Raw genomic sequence first — 19,626 nt, forward strand, 5'->3', positions numbered from 1 at the left:
TTTCCGGTCCTTTTTCCATGTAATTTAATGGGCTCACTTGTTCTGTATTTTACCAGTTGACTTGCTTTTTGATTTGGAGATCTTCCCATATCAGCATATAAAAATCTACTACATTCTTTTTAAAATGGCAGTAAAACATTTCTTTATAAGGGTGTGCCATAATACACATAATCACTCCCTTATTGATGGATATTTGAATTGTTTCCAGTGTTCACTATTACAAACAAAGCAGCCAAGAATAGCCTAGTCCTGCTTTTTGGGCCTGTGTGTATGTTTCTCTAGGATAGATTGGTAGCAATGAAACTGCTCTGTGTGTCGGGCACATTTAAAATTGTGATGGCTCTTGCCAATTTGTTTCTCCCTATGCACAACAGGCTTTAAAATTTATATTTCTTCCACATTGAATGAGAATGTTTGTTTCTTTATAGCATCCTCGACATTTGAAACCATCCCTCCCTTTTGTTTTTGCCAAGCCAGTGGGCAAAAATTTTGATGTCTGGTTGTTCATGTGCATTTCTTTTATTATAGATTAGGTTCACCATCTTCTTATTGACATTTCACCATCTGTTTATTGATATTTGTAATTCTTCTGCAAATCGCCTGTTCATAGCTTTTGCTCATTTAACTATGGAGATACGGGCCTCACAGATTTTTAGGAAATCTATATATTTGGCATAATCTTTTATTTAGTACACTGTATATATTTTCCTAAAATGTGTTGCTTGTCTTTTGGGCTTATTTGAGGTGCTTTTGTCATGCAGAATTTTACATTTTTAAGTACTCAAATCTGTCACTCTAGTGTAGGATGTTTCCATTAGCATCTCAAGCCCAAAGTGTCTATAAAACTGCCTTTCCCATTGTTCTCCCGGTTACCTTCTCCTCTTGATCTTGTATCCATTCATTTCTTCATAATTGTTTTTTTTTTTTTAAGATTTTATTTATTTATTTAATTGACAGAGAGAGAGACACACAGCGAGAGATGGAACACAAGCAGAGGGAGTGGGAGAGGGAGAAGCAGGCTTCCCGCTGAGCAGGGAATCCGATGCGGGGCTCAATCCCAGGACCCTGGGACCATGACCTGAGCCAAAGGCAGTTGCTTAACCAACTGAGCCACCCAGGCGGCCCTTTTTCTTCAAAATTGTTGCATGGGCCTTTGGGACATGTGAGTTTTTTGTTTTTGTTTTTGTTTTTATCATGAGGGTGGCTGGCAAACTTCATGGGCAATGATTTTATAATTTTTATAAAAGCAAAGGAGTTCAAAGAGATCTTTTAAAATGCAATTATCAGGCACTCCGCTTAGAAGCAGAGAACAATAGATGGTGGGGATTGTGTCTTTGCAAGTTCCTGCACTGAAACACTGCAAATGACTAAGTGTGTTGCCTCAGGACAGACTTCTCAACTCTGATGTTGTCAAACTTTATTTGGCTCTCTTGAGCTCACTAATCTCCAAACCAGACCTCTTTTCAGCCTACAGAGACCCCATTTTTTATTGTGAGCACAACAGCGGTGGGGAGCATGCAGAAGTGCAGAAGGAATGGCGCAACCTTCCACATGAGCCCAGGGCAGGTGTTCCCTCACCATGGTGGAAAAGGTTCCCAGGTCCTACCCATGCTGGGTGGGGTTGGGAGGCAACCCTCGGGGAAACTATCAGTTTGATAAATGGGGTCTTTTTCCTTCTTGGGATTTTTCTCCATGCTTCCTCTTCCTCCTGGCCCTCGCATTGGTCCTGTCAAGGAAGGAAGCCTGTTGCTTTATGTTCATTTTTTGCCCTCCCCCAACTTCCATGGCTGTCCTTTGGGGACCTCACAGCAACTTCCCACTGCAGACTACTTGACAACATGCAACCTGGGTTGACTCAAACCTGTGAAGTTCCTTTCCTGAAACCTTAAGATGCCATGGGGTCCCCCAGCTAATTTCATAAATTTGGTGTCACATTGTAAATCAAGCAGCTGCAGAGTGGCCAGAACATCTGCTTGGTTCTGCTATTCTCTTTACGGCAAAAGGAAACTAGAGGTCAGTGAGATGTGTGTATTGACAGTAAGTGCCTGTATGGATCAGAAAAATCAGGATCTTTTGCTTCCTAAAAATAACATCTTAACACACACACACACTTAGAGCTTTATGGAACTCTTCCTAAAGGATCAGGTAGTACGCTAAGCAAATGAATAAGTCGTAGAACTCTGGAGGTTATTGGGGTCTCTGTTTATGTTTAGCAATTTATTTATTTATTTATTGTATTTATTTATAAAAAGATTTTATTTATTTATTTATTTATTTATTTATTTATTTATTAGAGAGAGAGCAAGCAGGGGAGGAGCAGACGGAGAGGGACAAGCCGACTCTGCGCTGAGTGCAGAGCCTGGAGCAGGGCTCCATCTCACCACCCCAAGATTGTGACCTGAGCCGAAATCAAGAGTTGGACACTTAACTGACTGAGCCACCCGGGCGCCCCTCATCTGTAGCAGTTTGAAGATGTTGGAAGCAGTGGTGGAAAATAAATAGCTAAAGAGGGTGCAAGACAGGAACTGTTACCTGTAACTACCAGGGCATGGGAGGCCATTTGCTTTAATAAGATGATGCCTATTTCCCTTTCTTAGAGACTACTGTATCAGGTTAGGCTATGCTGTGGTAACAAACTCTCCCTCCCCTCAATTTCAGGGACTTAACAATACAAAGGTTTGTTTATGGCTCACACCAAGTTTGATTGGGGTCAGGCGACCCTACTGGGCAATTGACCTCCATGCGTGGGAAAGAGAAATGGAGGGCCAGACAGTTGCACACAGCCTTTAGGGGTTAGTTCTGTAAGGCACATATATTCCTTCTGCTCACTGCCAGAACTAGCCACATGGCCACACCCACTGTTTGGAAATGTGGAAGAGTCCATGGATGTTTGGCAAGTAGTAAATGTCTCAGATACCCTAAGCTGTATTTGACAGACATAATAAAGATAATAATTCCTCCTTGTTTTGCTTAATTCTTAACTTTTGACTTAGCAACTGTCCCTCTCCCTCTCTCTCCTTTCTTTTCACTTCTACAACAAATAACCATATTAGGATGTTAAAAATTATTCTTAAATGGGGCGCCTGGGTGGCTCAGTTGGTTAAGCATCTGACTCTTGATTTCGGCTCAGGTCATGATCTCCTGGTTGTGGGATCAAGCCCCATGCTGGGCCTGTGCTCAGCATGGAGTTTGCCTCAGATTCTTTCTCCCTCTCCCTCCCACTTACTCTCTCTCTCTGTCTCTCAAATAAATAAATAAAATCTTAAAAAAAAAATAAGGTGTGTAGGTAGAAGAATATCTATGGACTATGTATAGTTCTAAAGTTATTCTACCATGAAATACAGAGTTCTTAACTGAAGGTTCCCAAGCACACTGCTTCCCAGCCCCTTAAACAGTTTCTACAGGGCGCCTGGATGGCTCAGATGGTTAAGCGTCTGCCTTCAGCTCAGGTCATGATCCCAGGGTCCTGGGATCGAGCCCCACATCGGGCTCCTGGCTCAGCAGGGAGTCTGCTTCTCCCTCTCCCTCTGCCTCTCCCTCTGCCTCTCCCACTGCTCATGCTCTCTCTCTCCGTATCTCTGTGTCTCAAATGAATAAATAAAATCTTTAAAAAAAAAAAAAAGTTTCTACAGTAGACCCTTTGGTCCGCAGTTCAAACCCGTCCTCACTGTACTGCCCTCCTGAGCCTCTCTGGAAATCACCTGGGACACTTGTTAAATATACAGATTCTTGACTCTCATGCTAAATTCACTTACACCAGAATTTTGTTGGGTAGGACTCCTTTTAAAAGAGCTCCACAGATGATTCCAATAAACACTGAAATTTGAGAAAGGCTAGCTTGTATTAATTTTCCCAGGAGTATATGCATATTTTAAAAGGATAGCTGAAAGAAGAAAATGTTTCATATGAAGGAATGATTTACTAAAAGTCGAAATTTGAACACTAGTGTGGGGGGTTGGTCTTTGGGTGAAGCCCTTCCTATATTCAGTCATACTAAGTATGTTTGCTTATTCAGCTACGTGAAGTTGGCATGTACAGTTTTTTGGCATTGTTTGGTTGGTTTAAAAATGTCTCTTTCAGATATTCTGCTGTATTTTTGCATAGCGTCTTTTGGGTTTTCCTCACAAGGGACAGTTCCTTAATATGGCCTTTCATTTCTGGGTGTGAGTTCATCTTCAGATGGAGCTATTTCTTCCTCTGTGTGTGTCCCCAATCCCTGGGATGTGGAAACCTCCTTACAGAGTGTTTTTTGCTTTGTTCCATCAGGTGTCCAGTGGGTTGTACTTGCCTAGGACCATTTCCTTGGGGTTAGCATCATGGTCCCATGCAGCGAAGGGTGTACTTGAGATCTCTAACTCACACATGGCACAGGCATATAGTTTTTAATTCTGTCCATCCAGTGGCATGAAACAGATGTACTTCCTTGCCACTCAGTAGGCCCTATTATAGTATGGTTGTTTTTTTAAACCCTTCCTTCTCAAAGCAAATAACCTTTCCGAGGTCTGTTTCAAGGCCATATATCTTAGCCCCTCAAAATCCCTACATCATCTCTGATATTGTTCGCCTTTTTCCTTGGGCAGCCATGGCATCATGTCTAAGATTTAACTCTGTAGCTTTTAATTTCTTTTTTTTATTTTCTGGTGCCTAAGGATATCCAAATCTTTATTTTGAATTCAGCTTAGAATGTTTTTTTTTTAAATGGTTGTATTTTGTCCAGGATGTGTTTGGAGCCTGGCCAGGGAAAGGGCACATACTAACATAGTGTTTCAGTCTGCCATTTTCCCTGAAGTTTTACAAGATTTTTTTGGAAGCATGTTCCTCTGCAGCTAGTTGTGTTCATTCACTTTGCGCCATCACTGCTGTTTTGTTTGCTAAATCCCTTCCCTCTTGGACAGGATTTGATGTTAAGGAGGTCCCATTTCAAGCAGAAAACAGATCATTAATCACAGTCTCCTGTGGAATTTAGTTCATTTTCCTCCCATAGCTCTTATCACACTATATTATGGTCAGTTCCAGACAGCTTTGCCTTCCATACTATACGCTTCTAGGGCCAGTAAGCAGATCTCATTAATCTTTTTATCTTCAGTGTTGGAACAGTGTCTAGCACACAGGGTGGGTCAGAAAAATGTTCGTGTTACTGGCTCTTAGGCAGGAAGCCTTGCCATTGAGGATGAGATAGTGATGTGTGTTACTGCACACGAAGGGCCTTGCAGAATTCTGTCTCTCGTGTGAATGGTTAGAACATCCTTCTGGGTTTATTGGATTTTTAAGTGCTATTAATGACTATTAACTAGTCTGTGTAGATTAACACCTGCTCCCTGCCTAGATGCACACACAGCCATTAGTTGTAATGAAGAGCCTCCCCCCAGGGATTGGAAATGCATAAAAAACTCAGGGAGGGACTTGTGGTCTTGCTCTCAGTGATGGACTCGGGTCCTCAAAAACATGCTTCCAGGCCATCTGCCCCACGCCCTGCTTGCCCACTTGCCTCCTCTCCTCCCTACCTTCTTTCTCTCCCTTTAACCTCTATCGGGGAAAGTGCCTGAGATAAACCATAGTAATTTGTCAATAAATATTTGTTGAGTGAATTCTTTTAATTATCTTTAAAAAGGCAAAAATATTATCTCCCTTACTTTTTCATACAGAAGCAGCCTCTAAAGCATAAACTAATGATAATGATAATGGTTGACACTTAGCACATCATTACCCATCAGGTATTTGTTGCTAAGCATTTTGCATCTATGGGGGTCATTTCTTCTCAGAAGCCACCTGATGTAGATGACACATATGTTGACTCCTACTCACCTGATGCAGAGAGTAATTCTTGCCAGGTCATATACCCCATAATTGCTAGAACTGAGCTATGAGTCCAGGCGGGCTCATTATAATTGTTGGAACACAGCTCAAGAATTACTCACCTGCTAAAGAAACACTCCATGTTGGGAGTGTCCGCTAGACCCATCCACACAGTTGGGATCGTTATTTTTTAGCCAAGAATAATATAAGAGGGATAGAAGGTGCTGGGCCCTGCATCCCCTTCCAGGTTGTCAGATTCAGGAAGGAGATAGACGAACCAGCCAGTGAGGTTTTCTGTGGCAAGACTGCATCTGAAACCTTAGGTCAGTATCAAGGATTTGTGGTCTAAGGATCTTGGACCCTTCTTCTGGTTTCTAGAATTATAAGATTATATTTTAAGAACATAATGATAAATAATATTGAAATATTAATATTAGAAAGATAAGGTAATGGTCTCAAGGAATATTCAACTTAAGTTTCTTTAATGATCTGAAATAAATGTTGAGATGCAAGTAAGTCTATTTTGTAGTTAAAAAAAAGAGAGAGAGAGAGAGAGACAGAGAAAGAGAAAATGCTAACCTTAATACAGGCTCTAGAGAAGCTGGCAGTCTCTGTGTGTGAGACGTCTAGCACCACAGACAAGAAGTTTGGCTAAGGTAACACTTTCAGTAAGAGATGATGCTTACCCACTCTGCCTGCTCTGGGGACCAGGATCTGGACTGTAATTACATGGGTTTGTGTGTAGCGTCCATTAGACCAGATATCTATTCATTATAGTATCTGGTAACTCTGCGTTAACAAAGATTAGGTAGAGGACATGGGCAGGTTCCAAGAAATTTTGTAAAAATGCTTACATGCATTCTTTTTCCCTTCTTCTGGCTTTTATTTCCTTCCTGTTGACTGAAATTTAAATAATGGTTGGAGATCCAGCAGCCATCTTGGACCATGAGGTGGACCATGATGGAGTAAAAATGATGAGCCTGAACCCTTGTCCTCTTGGAGATCAGAATCAGTCCTGAACTGCTTTGCTTTAGATGGGGGAAAAAAATGTCCTTTTAGCTAATTCGAGTTACGTTAATTTGGATTTTATCCCACTTGCACCTAAACCTAATTGTAGTTGATCAATCCTGTACCAAGTGATTCCCAACGGACATTACACAGTGTGAGTTGAAGAGAAGCAAAGCCTACTTACTGATTCAGTCATTTTGCAGTTAGCAAGACCACAGAATCCTAGCTGAACAATGGGAGTGCTTTGTCTGCTTGGACACTCTCCCCTAAGTTCTTCGCCTAGCTGACTCCTTCTCATTGTGATACAGAGGAGGTGAAAGACTTTGTCACTTTTACAATTCTTCCACTTCTCACCATCTGCCTTTTGCCAGGTGCCTTTGCTGTTTGGATCAGAGAAAGCCAGGTTCCTCATTGTTCCATTCATGTCGTGTAAGATAAGACTTTGGTGGGGCTTATCTCTTGCGTTACAGCAGAGAACTAGAAGGATCTAGGTTATGCTGGCAAGCCTGCTTCCATTTCTTTTTCTCTGGAGGGAGAGGCTGTAGTGGATGAAGATAATGAGGATGGTAGGGGCCACATGGATGCTCTGATACAAGATCTGCTTTGCTTCTCAAACAAGCAGATCTTCCCTCTAGACCAGCCAGCTCTGAGTGTATCTAGGATAGAAACGAAGGGTGAATGTAATTAAAGTCCATAAACATATTAGGAACAAGAAATTGCAAAATGCAGTGAGAGGGCATTTACACTGAAGGATTAGCAATTACCCATGCTGAGAGTGAGGGATCTTATCGCTCCTCCTCTGGGCCAGGATGTAGCGGCTTCCTCCTTGTGAGTGTGATGGTATCTCTGTGACTTGGCTCTGAAACAACTCCTGCTTAGAAGCTGATACTGAACTTGCAAAAAAAAAAAAAAATATATATATATATATATATATATATATATATATTTCTAATCTTCAAATAATGACAGTACACCATGAGAGTCTTGAAATGGTTTCTTAACTCAGGCAACTTTTTACTACTCTGGCCTTGCAGTAGTTGGTGTATGAAGACTTTATCAGAGGATTGTGCTTGGGAGAAAAGATTGGCAAGTATGTGCTTCATTATGTCTTTTAGGGCAGCATAAACAGGGCACAAAAGTAATATATGTTTTTATAATTTGGAACATATGGAGAACATCACATGTAATTATGTTCATAGCAATAGCAACATTGACTATATGCTGGATACTTTCTAAGCATGTCTCATATACTAACTCTCCTAATCCAATAATCCCCAAAGGCAAATGCTATCATTATCTTCATTCCAATTTTCAAATGAGGAATTGGAGGCAGTGAAAGAGTTGAAAAGTCATACAGTTGATATAGGTGGAGCAGGGATTTGAACCAGGGGATGTATCCCAGAGTCCAGGCTCTTAACCATTACAAAGACTATCTCTTTGAATGAACACACACATGCACACACACACACACACAAGATGTTCAAGTGACCTAATGGTGTCAAGTTATCCATCTTCAGATTTCCAACAAATCATTCTCTTCAGCACTTATGACAATGACTTGTGCATGATTTTAAATAGTCACAGATAGTAAGAATTATCCTCACTCCCTAAAATTAGAGTTGATAACCTCTGCAACTTTGGACAAGTTAAATTAACCTTTTCAGGCTTGGGCTTGGGTTTGCTTATTGTAGAATTGGAATAATTGGAAAAGGGACATCAGGTAAGAGGAGTATATAAAATGCCTGTGTTCCATGAAACTCTTTTAGTTGTCAGTGACTGAAAACGCAACTTAAATAGACTTAAGCAAAAAAAAGAAAAAAAAAAGTGGGATTTCTTTGCTCTTGTATCTGAGAAGTCACAGGGTGATCCTCAGATTGGATTCACAACTAAATGGAGTGATCTTTTTTGTTTGTATTGTTGTTGTTTCTGTACTTTTCAGTTTCATTTTCCACTTTCCTTTTTTATTTTTATTTTTTAAGATTTATTTATTTATTTGATGGGGGAGGATGGGCAGAGGGAGAGGGACAGAGAGTCTCAAGAAGATTCCAAGCTGAGCACAGAGACTGGCTGTGTGGGGTGGGTGGGCCTCGATCCCACGACCCTGAGATCATGACCTGAGCTGAAATCAAGAGGCAGACCCTTAACTGACTTCCAGGCGTCCCACTCTTTTCTTTTTTATACTGGCTTCATTCTCAGGTTTCAAGTGAGAGAAGGATGCCTCCAACGCTATCTTCAAATCTAGCTGGAAAGCAAGGGCTGTGGGTTTAGTCGGAATTAGCTCTGATGAGCTCTGACTGGCTCAGCCTGAGTCACATGCCCTTCCTCCAACCAATCATTGCAGCTGGGGAAATTGCTTGCTCTTATTGGCCAGGCATAAGTCACGTGCTGCAGTGGGGCAGGGCCGGCCATGTTGCCTCAGTCATGGAGGCGAAGAGTGGGGGATGGGGTCTCCCTGGAAGCAAAAGCAGGCTGCTTACCCTTATGGTGATAAGCCTAGGTGCATGCAGAGCACCAGAACCGACTGTCCTGTGAGGACAGTGCCTGACCCTTGTGGGGAACTCAACAAATGCTGGTTCCAGGCTTGTTCTTGCGTTGGGACTCACAAGACGCCATTCCAAAGCATCTTTCTCAGAATTGTGTGAACTGGAATGGCGTTGGAGAACTTTGTTGTTGTTTGTTTTGTTTTTAAAGTTGAGTATGTGCGACACACAATGTTACGTTAGTTTCAGGTGTACAACTTAGTGATTTGACAAGTTTTATGTTATGCTATGTTCACCACAAGTGTACCTACCATCTGTCCCATTACATCACTCTTTTAATATCATTGACTGTACTTCTTATGCTGTGCCTTTTTGGAGAAATTTGTTTTAACAGGGTAAAAGATGTCATTATTAGAATTGCAAGAATTACATCCTTACCTTGCTTTTGTTCAGCATTTCCTTCCACTCCCGCTCATCATGTTTCCCCAGCGATCCTAAAAGCCTTGCACATCCTTTCTATAGGAAGACCAGAGATCAAGTGGTGATAATGTGTCAACCATATCTTATCAGGCAGTCTGCCAGCAAACCATCCCTAACGCCCCAGCATCAGAGAACACAACTCAGTGCAGACGTGAAGGGAAATTGTGATTGCAGGGAAAAAGAAAACCAGGAATCCAAACTTTCCCACTTATCTTTACTGTAATTAGTCGAGTTAGTCATTCAGTGTTAATCATTTATTTATTCATTCAACAAATATTTATTAAGTACCTCTGCTGTGTCCAGTTCTGTGCAGGTACTGGGACTTGGGAGCCCCCCCCCCTTTTTTTTAATTAAAGATTTTTTTTAAGTATGTTATTCCATTTTCTTTACTCTCTCCCATCATGGAAAAAGTTGGTGTCTGAGATGAGTCCTAACCAGTCCAGAGGTTTTCCCACCATACTCGTCCGTGCTTTTCAAAACGTGCTCTTGAAGTCCCACATTTCCAAGGGGAAGCTAAGGGATCTTCCACGGAGCTGGGAAGGAGAGGATGAGTAGGTGGGCCATCCTTCTTTTATATCTTGGAGTTCCTAATAAGAATGTCTTCAGAGAAAGGAGCACATACATACCCACACAGAGAGATGCTGGAACCAGGCAGGTCTGAACTTCAGTTCTGTCCCTGGCTATCTAAGCATGTGACATTGGGCAGGTCAGGTCATCTCTGTGGATCTGTTTTCTCCTCAATTAAGATGAAGATGGTAATAAGTACTTCACAGAACCATTTAACAGAACTTTGTAGAACATGGTGAGGATCCATTGAGATAGGTTATGTGGGGGCGCCTTGGTGGCTCAATCATTAAGTGTCTGCCTTTGGCTCAGGTCATGATCCCAGGGTCCTGGGATCAAGCCCCGCATTGGGCTCCCTGCTCAGCGGGGAGCCTACTTCTCCCTCTCCCACCCCTCTCCTTGTGTTCCTTCTCTCGCTGTGTCTCTGTCAAATAAATAAATAAAATCTTAAAAAAAAAAAAGGTTATGTGAGAAGAATCTGATACGGTGCCTGGCACGTAGTAGGAGTGTAATAAAAGTTCATTCTCATCCCCTTCTCCCTCTTCCCTTCCTCCCTTCTTCCTTCCCTCCCTTCTGAGCCCACTTGGCAGGCAGCCGGTGTCAGATGGTGTTCACGTGGCGTGAGCAGAAGCTGATCCAAGATGAGATGGCACTTACTGCCCCTTTTACGTCGGTGATGCTCCACCTGCCTTTGAGCCCCAAGCATAAGTGAGTGCCTGTCAGAAGCTGTCAGGAGGGACTGACGGTGCCCCTTGAGAAGAGCGCCCCCACTTTGCTCAGCAGTATAACCTGGCTGCATTTGACCTTGGCAGCCGCCTGAGATGCTGCTCTCCTGGCAACATCGGGCGGCCTGGCTCCAACCATGAGCCTGAGGGTGGGGGCAGAGGAAATGTTTCTCTTTTCCGTTTTCTTCGGAGCAAACTCATCGTGAATACCATCCTAAATGTGAAGAGGAGAACTGGCATCGAGTGTGGTCAGAAACGGTTAGTGGCAAGTTGCAGGTGCACAGGTCAAATTGGTTTAAGCACAGAGAGGGAATTATTGGTTAAGTCGCCCCGAATCTGAGTGGCTTCAGGAAGGCTATCTTCAGTGACTCCAGCAGTGGCTTCGGAATCTCTCTCAATCTCTCCTCTGCTTTCTGAGGCAAGTCCTCCTATTATCATGGCAAGATGGTCACTAACATTTCCAGGACCTCTTTCCCCCAGCTCTGTAATCCCAGCAAAAACAGCTTTCCTCTCCTACTGGATCCAGCAAGAATTCCAACACTGAGTCTCATCAGTCTGGTTTGGCCAATGGGAAGTGGGGTGCAGCTGTCTGACCAGCCAGGCCTCTTCCTGGAAGGGGAGGCAGACCAAGCATGGGGAAGAGCTGATTCCAAAGGGAAGACTCGGGGTCGGCACCAGAAGGAGTCAATGTCGGCAAAAATAGTGGGCATTTACTCTAGGACTTTTCTTACAAAATAGCAAGACCTGACAAAGAAAGCCTATGTTACAACATAGAAGAAGGCACAAGATCTTTTCAGGTCCATGAGAAATCCAATCATTAGTCTCTTTTCCCTATTAAGCTACACAGTAACAAAAAGAATGAATCAATGTTTACTTCACCAGGTGCAATTGTAACGTTCTCTGACTAGATTCTTCTTTGTTCCCACCCCAATAAATTACTTAACTGGCAGTCACTGAGAAACACCATGAAACCATGTGCCATGCTTAGTTTTATGTGTCAACATAGCCAGACTATAGTGTGTATTTATATTCAAACACATATCTATAGGTACTTCATAGAGCTATTTATTATTTTTTTATATTTATATTATTTTTTATATTTCATTTATTTTTTTGAGAGAGAGCGAGCGCACGAGCTGGGGGAGGGGCAAAGGGAGAGGAGGGTGCCCAATGTTGGACTCGATCCCAGGACCCTGAGATCATAACCTGAGCTGAAGGCAGACGTTTAACCAACTGAGCCATCCAGGCACCCTTCACAGAGCTATTTAATAGAACTTTGTAGAACATGGTGAGGATCCAGTGAGATAAGCTATATGAAAACTACAGTGCCTGGCACATAGTAGGAGCTTAATACAAGTTTATTTGCATCCCCGCCTCCTTTTGTCTCTCTCTATACATACACATACATATATTTATACATATTTTTATTTATACATATATGTGTATATTATATATATGTGTGTATATATATGGAGAGAGGGATGTATATAGATATGTATATACAACTATGTACATATGTATTTATATATAGAGAGAGAATACATTTTCTACTTGTTGTGTTTCTCTGGTAGAACCCTGACGGATACACCATAGAATGTCAGAATACGGTCTGTAGCTGAAAAATCACATTGGCCATGATGTCAGTCAGCTTTAAGTCAAAGCTGAGGCAGAAACCTGTTCGCCTTCCGTGTACAAGTTCTGTAATTTGATTGAACCTGTGGAGTAGTAGTCCTATTAATACATTTTCACAATAATGGTACCACATTTTGTGGGTCCCTAAAAAACAAAATGTCACTGTAATACTGGGAATAAATAGTTGATAGTACTTGAAAGCACCTTTCTGGGGCTCCTGGGTGGCTCAGTCGTTAAGGGTCTGCCTTCGGCTCAGGTCATGATCCCGGGGTCCTGGGATCGAGCCCCGCATCGGGCTCCCTGCTTCGCAGGAAGCCTGCTTCTCCCTCTCCCACTCCCCCTGCTTGTGTTCCCTCTCTCGCTGTGTCTCTCTGTCAAATAAATAGATAAAATCTCAAAAAAAAGAAAAGAAAAGAAAGATAGCACCTTTCTACTGAGGAATTTCAACTACTTCACAGGCATTACCTCATGAAGCTACACGTGATGATAACGAAGTAGGTGGCAGATATGACCAACCCTACTTAACAGACTGAAATTGGGGCACGGGGGATGTGACTTGGCCCCAAAGCTATGTCAAAACTCACTGATGGACTTGGAATAGGAAAAAAAAAAAAGCTTGCAGGCCTGGGGCCAGTGTTCAGCCAATTCGAGGTGTGGTCTCCCTGTCCCTGAGTGGGAATCACCTGGGGGTGGGGTGGGGTGGGTGGGTCATGAAAATGCAGATTCCCAGGCCCTGCCCTAGAGATTCTGGAAAGCAAATCAAGGAGTTTGCCACTGGCAATATCCTTGGGTGGGTCTCAGCACAGGAAAGCCTGAGAATGGCTCATGAGGTGTAGTTTTACACCTTTGTCTTTACCTTCCCTGGCTTCATGGGAATATACACTGAAAAATTTAGGAACTCGGTAACTGGTTCAAGGAAGAAAGAAAACCTGAAAGAAAAAAAAAATACTTCGTTTACCTTCTTTTTTAAAAGCAGACTTTTAAGTGCTTCTCATGGTTTTCAAAGAGCTGTTTGAAGAAAGTGAAGCTGCCTGTGAGTCGCTGGTGGGAATATTCTATCCACTACCTGTATCTGTTGGTATTTGTATAATGTGGTTTTTTTTTTGAGCCCTCTACGCTCATCGGTGAGACCTCTCCCACTGCCTCCCAGATGTTCTCTGGGTGTTTAACCAAAGAAACGCAGGTGCCATTTGTAAGCCAAGGCTGTTTTTACTCGAGTACCACTGGCAGAAATTATCCAGTGGCTCTTAAGCTGTCTAAGACCAGGGGACTGTCTGACGGGGTGGATTCAGCTTGGCAACAATCCTCTGATTCCCTGGCCAGACCAACTCAGTGAGGCAGACATCGATTGGGCTTACAGCTTTAATGTCCTTCCCTCTTGTCATTGTTGTCTTTTTTAAAAGTCTGACAAAAGGAGGTCTGTATAGCAGAAGTTCTTAAAAGCAAGAAAAGCTTGTTTTTCTAGAAAAAGAGATTAGGCGATGTTTGAACAATAAATAGAATCTAGAAGGTTACTGCCCACACTGTCTGTTCCTAGGAGGCCTTTGTAAGCACAAAGCCCTGAAGATCTAAGAGAGAGGAGACGTGTAGGTGGCTAGTGGTTGGGTCTGCCCTCCAAGTTAGCACCTGCCCGTACCCACTGGCCCTCAGTTTGCCTGCTCTTCAGGTCACAAGGAAGGTGAGGGACAGAGGCTGGATGGAGTGTGAGAGCTCCTCGCCATTAGAAGAGAATGATTCACAAAGCCTTGCTATGTAAAGAGTCACAATGATAAATATGGGTTCTGTCCCTGGAACTCCAGTTTATGCTCCCCACCTCAAATGTACTAAGATAGGTGATAAAAATTGAGATGAAAGTCATATATATGCTTTCACAAACATTTCAATATGTAAATTCAAACTAAACAGCATGAGAACTCTGTTGTAATCATGAGAAACTGGATGCAACACAAACACCCATTTTGTGTGGAAACGTTTAAATCAATTATGAAATATTCACACGATGAAATTTCATGGAGCTGGTAATCGAATGAGGCATTTCTGTATGTATGGGCATAGATGATATATAGCATGTATTTTTAAAGCAAATTATAAAAGAATATAGTAGGATTCTATTTTGTAATAATATTAGCAACCACGTGTGTTGGCGTATGCATACGAAGAGAACTTGGAAGAATAAGCACCTTGTGGCTAAGAGGTTTGGGACTACAGCAGATATTTACACTTTACATTAGGAATTTCTCTTATATTTGAATTTCTTATAAAGAACACAGTTACTTTCTTAATAGAAAGAGCAAATTTTAAACATCTAAGAAATGAAACACTGAAAAATTCCTCTGGGGTAATTTCTCTGCATGGGCTAGACTGGTTGAGGTTCTTATGATGCTGGTCTAGTGAAGTTGGGACAAAAGACACTGTGCTTTGGTTTGGTTCTCGGTAAAGCAGGCGCTGGGACAGTTGGGAATGTGGAAGGGTTATGGGAGTAGAACATCTGTGAAAGGAAAAGGGAGGAAGCCGTCAGACCCCGAGGCTGACACGACAAAGTCCACTGGGAAGCACGGGGTGCCTGTTACACAAGCCCCATGCTGGGGCCTCATACTGAGCCCTTGGACAACCCCCCTTGCACAGTCATTCTCTGGGGGCAGCTCAGGGGGGTGACCTGGGCAGGAACGCGGAGCCAAACTCTCTAAGAACTAATACCTGGAGGCTGTCTGCTAAGGAGGCTCCTAGTAGCCACAGGGCTAGTCCTTTCTTGAAAGGCGATCTGAGCGAAGCATTCACGTTCCTGCCACAGTGCCTTTTTCCCTTCTTGTGCAGGCTTGGCTGTTGGCAGTAAAGGTGGGTTGGAGTGAAATCTTGCATTTTCTCTAGGCTTCGGTACTTTTCTCTTCACAATGCTTTCTAACCATCTCAGCTCTGGTTCAGCTACATTTTGAAAATAGAGTTAAAAAGCAGCTTATCAGGACACCTGGGTGGCTCAGTGGGTTAAGCGTCTGCCTTCAGCTCAGGTCATGATTTCAGGGTCCTGGGATCGGGTCCCACATGGGGCTACTTGCTCAGTGGGGAGCTGCTCCCCCTGCTTGTGTGTGCTCTCTCTTTGACAAAGATATAAATAAAATCTTTAAAAAAATAAAAAATCAAAAGCAGCTTATCTTATGTGAAAGTTAAAAAGGATAAAATTACTTATATTAGATTGAATTTAAATAAAAAACATCCTAAAAATTACTTATATTAGAATAGATAGATATTATTAAAAAACAAATTTCAATTGAGTAAATTTTAAAGATCTTATTGACTTTATTCAATGACTCATGAATTGGGCAACATCCAACATAGCAGACAGAAAGGAGATTTGAAGAGCTGTATGAGGCAAGAGATTTTATAGGCAGAGAGAGGGAACAAATTAGTTGTAGTAGGCAAAAAAGTGGATCTGCTATTGCAAAGTTCCTTTCCTTACAGGATTTATCAGGCAGATTACTTACCAATTTTAATGTTTGTCACGTGATTCCTGGTTGACTGATTTAAGATTTCATCTCTGGGAGAGCCAAAATTTCAATTAAGTCTCAGTTTGGTGATGTGGGGCTTAACGTAATTTTCCTCATAATTTCCGCTTGTTCTCTTGTTTTTAACAACATATCCCCCTGTTTTTAACAATGTATGTTTACTTTTATGAACTCCTCCACATGGTTTCAGAGAAAGCCTTGGAAATTGTCAATGGCAAATACTTAAATATAGAAACACTTCACATTCATTAACATTAACAGCTTTCTGAGGAAGTTTACTATTATTATCCTAGTTTCGTGGATGAGGAAAGTAAGGGACAGAGCAGAGTGAGGATTTGAACCAGGGGGTCTGGCTTCAGAGTCTATATTTGTAAATACCACAGGAACTGCCCCTTTAACTAAGAGTGTTGACCACAAGTTGCAGATATAGCGTGTCCAGAGGAAAGTATCTGTGGTGTTAGGTAGGAACTACCTACCAAGATAGGGGGCCTAAAGGATACTCAAGGAATTGGCTTGGGGCCCTGGCCACAGACCGGGATGGGGCAGACCCCACATAGGCAAGGTTTGCAATGGGGGTCAATGCATTAGCCTCCATTTACCCTTTATATGACTTTCCATTGAATGGAGAGACACTTGGAGCATTGTCTGCCTCCAAATGGAGCAACTTCACCTTCAAATATAAAGGGATGATTTTCACCTTGGAATTTGGTGGGAAACCCCTCTTTCTGTGTCCTGAGAAGTCCCTTGAACCTGCCACAAAATCTATTAGGTTCTATATTGTTTCCACACTGTTCTCCATCTCTCTTTGCTCTTGTTCTCTGGGTAAATGGAGGTATGGGCTGATAAACAATTTTTTCAAAGACTTGCCTTTTATTTCGATTCTTAAGTAGTCTTGGGCAAAAATTCTATTTCAAAAAAAAATATTGAGAATTTTAATTACAGTTATTGAAATTCAAACTCAACACAGTGTTCTTCATTGCTCCAATTATGAGCAGTGTTTATAAATAGGGTCACTTATCTAGAAAATTATTAAAAATTCATTGTACATGAAAGCCTCAAAAGTCCTTGAAAGGCAAATGTTAGGTAAGGGTTGTTTCCATGACAACATCTCCTCATCCTCATTGATCCTTTGCTTCCCATTTTCTAGGAGATAAAACACCTGTGTTGAACAGCAATCTTCTTTAATAATTTCAACGAACTTTTCAGAAAAACATGTTGATCATTCTCCACCAGTGATTGGAATTTTCCCCTGAATCCTGATGTTATGCTAATCAGTCCTTCCTGAGGCAATCAAACCATGGTTTGCCAGGGTAGAAAACATTATCCCGACTCTACTTTTCCAGAAGATTTGAAGAGTGCAAGTGTCTTTGCAGCAATGCTTACTTGCAGGCTCTGAACACGCACCATACAATAAACTAGTTCTCCTTCGCACAGTTTAACCTGTCAACTCATGACCTAGCCCATCACTAAAAAATAAATTCTTGTGGATTCCATGGACTTAGTGTCAATCTGGTGGTCAACACTATCTGTTGGTTCACTGGTCAAATCATTAGGGAATTGTACATTCATGTTTGGGGTCTCCCTTTTCATAGGAAAGAGAACAGGAAAAAGGCATGTCATACTTATAAGCCTGAGAGATTGACTATATTAGAAAAATAATTTCAGCTGTGAGTCTGTATCATCATCTTTGTGCTTGAATAGCAGTATGTGATACAATCCAAAACAATTAATATGTAGCAATAATGATGATAAGAAGAAAACATGGAAAGGAAGAAACAAAGATATTCATTTTCCTAAGAAAAATAATTTTGTAATCATAGAATTCAATTACTATAATATGAACCCCAGTGAAGAAAATGCTTTTGTGGGCTGGTTTAATATGTTCTTCCGCAGGCATCTCAAATGGGAAAATATACCCCCTTCCCCCTAAAATTGGAACTCAAATAGCGAAGACTTGATTCTTAGTCTGAAAAATCAAAGAGTGGCCATTTATACCTTATGTCTAATTCTGAGAAAGTTCTAAGTGCTTCGTAGTTTATTTTTGAAAAGAAAAGTAAGAGAAAAAACAAAGTGGTATCCAATAACAGAGAGAAAGAGGAAGAAACAGATTTTTTTTTTTGTCCAAAAAATGATTGAAACAAAGAATGTTGCTTTAAGTGAACAGTGATAATTTCTACATTGTTGGTAAATCTTGGGCAGGTCCTGTGGAGGTGGATGATACTAACAGTAGGATTTGCAGGTTCCATTTTCTACCCTTTCAACAAACATCATTTCTCTGACAATTCCACTGTTTTTTTTTTTGTTTGTTTGTTTTTTTCCATTTTGAGTAAGGTTGACTCAGCTTGCCAACATGAAGTTCAGGTAGCTTTGACATTAACCTGCAGGAAAAGGTGGAGGGAATAGAATAGGAAAACTTTTACCCCAAAATAAAATATAAAAATTGAATCTGAATCAAAATCTGAAGTACAAAAATTTAAACTGAAAACTGAAATAGGAATGATAACATTTGTAAAAGCTTTAAGAATATACTGTGTTTTTTAGATTCAGAAAGAAATACATATTCATGTAGAAGGAGGGGAAAAACACATTTTGACTACTTATACACAATTATTTATATTGGGGCTATTTAATTTTTTCCCTTGGGAATAGCTCTTATGTTTGACCTAATTTTGGCCATAATATATGTATTTGTATTGGGGGAATTGAAATCTGGAGCTTAGAGGCTCTTATGTGGTTCCTTATCAAAAATGGTCCTATTGTATCTAATTTATGGAACTTCAGAGTAGGAATAATCAGGAGCTGAGCAGTTAAAAGAGTTTCAGATGGGGTCTTTATTTATTGGGCTTTTGATGCTATTTAAAAATCTGTGTATGTAAAAATTAGGAATTGGAGATTTTTTTTTCCCCAAGAGTGGATATGTTTAAAACTCAATGCATTAGAAGTTTGTATGAACCTTTAGGTGATTTTGTTTTGCCACTGTGTAAAGGTAGCTGAATTTTAACGAATCAAGCCTTAAAGACAATTGTGTAAGAAATCACTTTGGGCACAAATGACATCATCTTAAACTATTGTGTTGACTCCAATGAGAGAATCAAAACAAGATGAGTTTAGCAGATTTGCAGATTACTGTCAAAATGTTCAGCCCTCAGAGTTTCCAACTTTAACCAACACTCTGAAAGATTATTTGAAATATTCAATAATAATCTTGACCTACTTTTGTTCTGAACTTAAGTGGTAGATGATCAGAAGGAATTTGCACAGGTAACCGAGCCGAGAAACATTGGTTAGTGTTTACATGCAGGCAGCAAGTCACCCTGATGCTTTTCCCTTTCCTTGCTCGTTAGTACATAGAATATTTGATTTATTTATACTTTTATTATTTTTTTAAAGATTTTATTTATTTGAGAGAGAGAGAAGGAGCCAGAGGACGGGCAGAGGCAG

This window comes from Neomonachus schauinslandi, chromosome 13 (genome assembly GCF_002201575.2).
Source record: "Neomonachus schauinslandi chromosome 13, ASM220157v2, whole genome shotgun sequence".
Taxonomy (NCBI): Eukaryota; Metazoa; Chordata; class Mammalia; order Carnivora; family Phocidae; genus Neomonachus; species Neomonachus schauinslandi.